This window comes from Phoca vitulina, unplaced genomic scaffold (assembly GCF_004348235.1).
Source record: "Phoca vitulina isolate PV1807 unplaced genomic scaffold, GSC_HSeal_1.0 scaffold18, whole genome shotgun sequence".
Classification (NCBI taxonomy): Eukaryota; Metazoa; Chordata; class Mammalia; order Carnivora; family Phocidae; genus Phoca; species Phoca vitulina.
In genome coordinates, this window is record NW_022589721.1 from 34,117,934 (window position 1) to 34,124,280 (window position 6,347).

A 6,347-nucleotide genomic window follows, 5' to 3' on the forward strand; every position below is an offset into this window, starting at 1 on the left:
GATGGATGGAAGGACAGATGGATGGATGATGATGGACGGATGATGGATGGAAGGACAGACAGATGGATGGATGATGGATGGATGAATGGTCAGACGGATGGGTGGATGGACAGATGGACGGACAATGGATGGATGGATGGAAGGACAGATGGATGGATGGATGGGTGGATGGATGGATGGAAGGACAGATGGATGTTAGATAGATGACAGATACACAGATAGATGACATAGAGCTTTATTGTCTATGAAGCTATATTTGTCCCATCAAACTTATATAAAACAACAGTGTAAAGTACTTAATGTATGAACATCAGCTTTATGTAATTTGTTGGGACTCACCTACTCAATTTCATGCTGCTAGCCTTCTTCCATATTGTTTTGTGACCAGCTCACTCATTGCAACTGCTACAGAGCATTCCATCACATGACTGTATCACCCCTCATTAACCCAAATCCCCTCGACGGTCATTTTGGCTGCTTTCAGACAGTTGCTCTGGTGAACAATGCAGCCGGTCACGTTCTCTCACACGTCTCCTGCATACACATGTGAGATGTTTCACTGGGTGATGTGCCAGGAAGAGACTGCTTGATTATGGGGAACAGAATATTCAGAGAATACACCACACTATTTCCCCAGACGGCTGCCCCAGAGTATCTCTGACGTGCAGGGTGCAAGAGAATCTGGCAGTACACGTGGTCTCCATCATGTGGCCTCATCAGACTTGTGAACATTTGCTAACCTAGGGGTACAACTGACTCTTCTTGACTGGCATTTCCCTGGTAACTAGTGAAGCTGGACGTGTCTCTGCTGTGTACGTGCTCTGTGACTCACCTGCGCATGTCCCCCGGGTTATGGAAGGCTCTCCTTGGCTCCACTAAACCTCTGTAGAGTAGAAATGAGTGCTTGGCTTGAGCAGGAGGGCTCTGTGAGAAAACCCAGAGGAATTGAAGGCATGGTAACCATGGTGATCATGGGACACTGGGGAACACTCACCAAAGAATGACTTAATTTCTGATCAGCTAATCTTTAAGTCTTCCCAGCTGCACTCATCAGGTAGACCAGCTCTCCCCTGCAAGGCCTCCCCTGGATCAAGACCCCCGACCATGTTGTCTCAGGAAGATGAAAGCTTGTCTTTCTGACCATCTGTGTGTCTCCTTGCCAGACCAGACCCACATGTTGCCTATTCCCCAAGTTAAGGGATGAAGGCCCAGTGCTCTGGAGGGACTGGAGCGGGGGCCCCGATTTTCCCTTCCGAATAAGGAGGCTTGGGAAGGGGGCAGTTGGAGAGAACCAGGGTCAAGAGGTAGTGCTAACACGGGGGGTTGCAGCCCACAGGAGGGCCCCCCACCACCTGCACACCTTCACAGCTGCCCCACACTCACCACCCCGTCAGCCCCCTTCTCTGTAACCCGTGACTCATGACTTATCCAACTATCATTCTCCACCCTTCACTCATTCATCTTTCATTCTACTTGCTCATTCGTTCAGCAAAATTGCCAACTCCCTGCCAGGGGGGCTGGCCTGGGAGGAGAGTTCCAGGGATCTCTGTCCAAGGAAGGCCTGGGGTCCCGGCTCCAAATGAGCAACCTCCCAATAAGCAGCCCACCTGGGGGGGGGTAGGGGAGTACAGGATGGAGCCTGACATGGACACCCTGCCCACTTCAACACCCCCCCCAACACAAAAGCCACACAAACAGCTGAGTGCTCCCTGGGCAAAGCAACTCATACAGACCAAGCCCCCAGCCTCACTTCTGCCTCCAGACCCTCCCACACGGTCACTGAGTCTCCTGGCTGGACAGACACTTGGCAAGTTTTCCCAAACCCTTCCCTGGCCTTCACCCAGCCAATATTCCCTGGCTGCTCCCAGCCATCTGACCAGCACCAAGAAAAGTGTGAGATTGGGGGAACTTGGGCACAGTGAGGGGTGGGGGAGACTTGCCTTCAGCCTGGGAATTTTGGAACTTCAGCAAAGGCAGGTGATATGACACCCACCTTGCCCACAGACTCTCCTCCTCTACACAAGGGCCCCACCCTCTATCTCTCCATCCTCTAGGACGTCCCCTTGGATGTCCCGTGGATGCCCCAGCTCAGCCTAGACAGCCCTGAGCTTGTCACCGGTTCCACCTATCCCAAACTGCTCCTCATCTGTGCCCTCCCCGGGGTGATCCTCCCCTAGGCCAGGCATGGGCCGTCCCTTCCATCAGCCCTCACTCTCCCCACCACCCAGCCGTCCCCTCCCAGAATTCTGAATCCTACTGCCCTAGACAGGCACCAACCACCCTGTCACATGCTCTGGTCCCCGACCGTCCAAGCCCTCCCCCACCTCCACATAGTGACCCACTGGTCCTTCTGAGAACCTGGATGTGAGCCCATGAGTCCAATACATGGTCAGCTCTTCACTGCCCACAGGCTGGACTTCAAAGGTGTCCAGGCCAGCCTGGTTCCCTGAAATTTGGGCTCCTCAGGCTCGAACTTTCCCCAATCACTGTCCACCCTGTCCCCTAATAAGCTTGCTGGCAGAAAGGCCCACCTGTCAACCCCTCCCGAAGCTCAGGGCCAGCAGCACGTGTTCTCCCCAGTAAGATCCAGATCCCTTGCCCACATGCTGAGGGCTGTGGCCTGCACAACCTCACCTTGTCTGCCCAGGCTCTCAAAGTGCCAACTCAGGGGTGAGTCAAGGTAGATCCATGCCCCGGTTCTGCAGCCCCCCCCGCCCCCTCTCTCACTCGGGGTCACTTTATGATCAATGTTCTTAGGGGTTTCAATGGCAGCCAACACAGACCCAAGCATCAACCTCTGACAGAAAGACAAGAGAATGACTTTTCAAAACGCAGAACAAAACTGCAACACCCTCCAAGTGCAAAGTCTAACTGAAGGGAGAACCCTCTGTTGTCTCACGCATCCCTGCGGGGACTGGGATGGGCACAGCCCCTCAGGCTGGTGAGACAGCCACACCCCCCAAAGTGACAAGCCACGGACCCTGTGGCTCAGCAAGGCCAGCACAGGGGATCCGATCCCCAGATGCACTTGCCAAGTGACACATGACAGTGAAGCAACCGCAGCCCACCTGAGGTGGACACTGAGAGCATCCCGGGAGGCGGGGGAGGCCTCTGCACCGTCATGCAGACGCATCAGCACTACACGACCCCCTGGCACAGGGGGCGCAGAGAATACAATCATCCCCGCATTTCCCCGTTCCCGCGCGAAGACGCCCTGAATGCACAGGGGCCCCAGGCAGATAGCGGTGGGGCTGGGGCGGGAGACACACTTCTCACCTCGCTGACAGGCACGTGGCCTCTATTCAAAAACTTAAGTTAAAAGAAAATGTGGAAGTCCCTCAGCTACTTCCCAGGACCGGGGTCCCTGTACCCCCTGCCCCAGCAGCCCCCTCAAGGAAGGGGAAAGAAGCCCCGGAGCCTCACTCTCTGGAGCCCACGGGGGAAGCTCTGGCCCCTCCTGGTACCCTCTGCAGGGGAGCGACCAGGCCCGCCTCACCTGTCTGCCCACTGCTCTGTCCCTGGGGCCTAGAGCCTAGCACTTAGCTCCCCAAAAGTGGAAATGAATCCACAAGCACATAAAACCGTTAGCTTGCTCTCCCCATCTCTCTGGTGGGCACCCTCTGCTTGCTGTGGGCTGTGGGTGGTGCAGATTTCTGGAGCCCAAACTGGGCACTTTAAGTCGGGATCTGGGTGCAGGGCCCAGGCGTGTGCATTCAAGCCCTCATCTGCTGGGATCTCACAGCCACCAGGGAGCTTGCAGGGAGGACTGACTTCCTTACCTGCTCAGAGAAAGGTCCACTTTCCTGTGAAACTCAAGGACCTTTGGGTCTCCAGTGTGCAGATGTTGGGTGAAGGTGGGAGATACCTGGAGACATCTCAGGTGAATGTCCCTCCTATAGAAGGTGAAGGAGCAGGATGCCTGGGGGGCTTTGTCCAGCGCGGCTCCCCCCTCCAGCACCGTGTGCAGGGCTGAGCTGTCAGCAATGCCCTGGGACCCCAGGAGCAGACGGAAGCAGCCAGGAGAGCGGGGCAGGGGGCCAGGGTCCGGCAGTGTGGAGACACCAGATACAGACTGGATCGGACAAGGCAGATGCATCTGTGGGGGGCTGGGGGCACAGGCAGGGGGAAGGGTGGGAGAAAGACCGCCAGGGAAGGTGCACTGGGAGGAGCTGTTATTTCAGAGGAGGTCGCAAGTCTGGGGAGGCGGGGGGCTTGGCAGAATAGGGGAGGGGTCAAGAGCAAGCCTCAGGCCCCTAGAAAGGAAGGGTGTCCACCCTCCCATCCCCCCCCCCCCCCCCGTGCCATCCACCCTGCCAGCTGGAACAAGGTTCCTCTGTCTGCACCCCCCCGGCACCCCACGAGTTGGGTGTATCCCCACCTCACAGACAGAAGCAAGGCTCAGAGGGGATGCAGGACTTGGTCAAGATCAAACAGCAAGAGACATCTGAGTACAGGCATTTCCTGCAAACGCGGTGAAGATTTCAGTGTGTCAGGTCTTACCTCTTCCAGGTCTGTTTCCTCGGTGTCAAGCGGGCATAACAAGACCTCTAACCGGGCTGAGGTCAGGTACAAACGAGGAGATGGACAGCTGCTCTGAGAGGGACAGGCCCCAGCCCCACCGGTCCTGCAGCTTCCCTGGGCCTGCACAAGAGGCCCTCGAGACCCCCCAGGAGCCAGGCTGCTCCAGAGCGTGGGTGCCCATCTCCTCTGTGAGGCTGCCAAAATCCTGAGCTCACCTCCCATGAAGACACCCAAAGGACTAGAGACCTATCTCAATCCTGGAGCCAGCGCACAAGTCCTCTGATGCAGCGATCCTAACCAGGCGCTGGCAGTGGGAGTCTGGTGTGACCCCCCGGCATTTACCTGCTGCGAACGCCAAGGAGCCTCACCACCAGGACCCCGAGCAATAGAACTCACTGCAGTAACTACTAATTAGACGAGGGGACATGTCTTCGTATCACTAAATGGTGAAAGGGTATTTCTCTTAAACTCATCAGCTGTTCCTCATAAAGAAATCTAATTGAAATATGAATAAATAGTGTAAGCTGAATAAAGACTGATTTCAACTCCAAAAGCAAACATCGACTCAAGGTGCCACAGGGAAGTCCGGTGAACAGCCACGCCCTGGGCCGTGTCATCGGTCAGGCGGCCTCAAGGCCCCGCTAACGCAACAGGCACAAAAACTGAACACACAGCAAAAATATTGGGAAAGCAGAGTAGTCTTCACTTGCACACTGCCTGGTGGCACACCTTGAACATCTAAGAGACGACAGCAACAATGGAACGTGCAGAGCTCAGTGCTGGAAAATAAGTAGCTTTTCCTTGCGTGGGCTCAGCGCTGTCGGTGGCCGCCCCACGCCACGCCCACACCCTCTGCACCTTGTGGACGCCCCTGCATGTGAGCCGCACGCTTCTGGAATTCAGGAGCACACTCAGCAGCCTCCCAGCCCCGAGGGCGTCCCTACATGACTTTGGCTCTGCCGGGGAGATGCATCCAGACCACACCACCGAGGAGGGCAGAGGAGGGGCGAGGGGCCGCGCTCCGCCCGCCTGGAGAGCCCCCACCCCCACCCCCCACCAGCAGAGCCCCTCCTGAAAGCCCTTCACTGACGCCCGCAGCCTGGGCTGTCAAACTCACACGTGTGAGCACAGCCCAGCGAGGAGCGGAACTTTACTCTTTCTGTCACAGTTTTTCTCTCCAGACCCATCTCACCAGGCGGCAGAAGCCCGATGTCTTGGTCTCTTCCCTCCCAGGGCTGCGTGCAATGAGGGACGACAGGCAGATCCACTGCCTCACCCCTGCCCTATCTGATCCATGCACAGCGCCCAGGACACACAGGCTGTGCCCTCACTCGGGTCACTGTGGCCTCGCCCTGACCCTTGTTCCCAGGCCCCACCACAGCGTGGAGGCCCCAGGCTGTCTGCAGCCCCCCTACCGAGACCTCCGCCAGCAGGTACCACTCGGGTCCTGCCGCTCAGGAGCCTCTCTCTGGGACCCACCCCACCCTCCGCTCCTTCCAGCCCTTCTGCCGGCTCAGCCCAGGGGCATCTCTGCCTAGTTTGAGGAAGGTCCCGCTCTCCCTCCCCGTCTTGAAGCGTTTCCACGGGCTTGTCTGCAGACTTATTCCCTCCGACTCAGAGAGGACCATGGCACCGTAGGGGGGAGCTCTTGGAAACATGGAGGCCAGTGATCCACGGGCTCTGTCGGTTGTCTGCCCTATTGATACCCCAAACCCCCAGCCGTCCTGCTTAAATGAAGGCCAGGTGGGGGGTGGGTACTTCTAGAAAGAACGGCATGAAGAAAATGAAAAACCAGCTCACCACACCGAAAATGACCACTGTGGTTT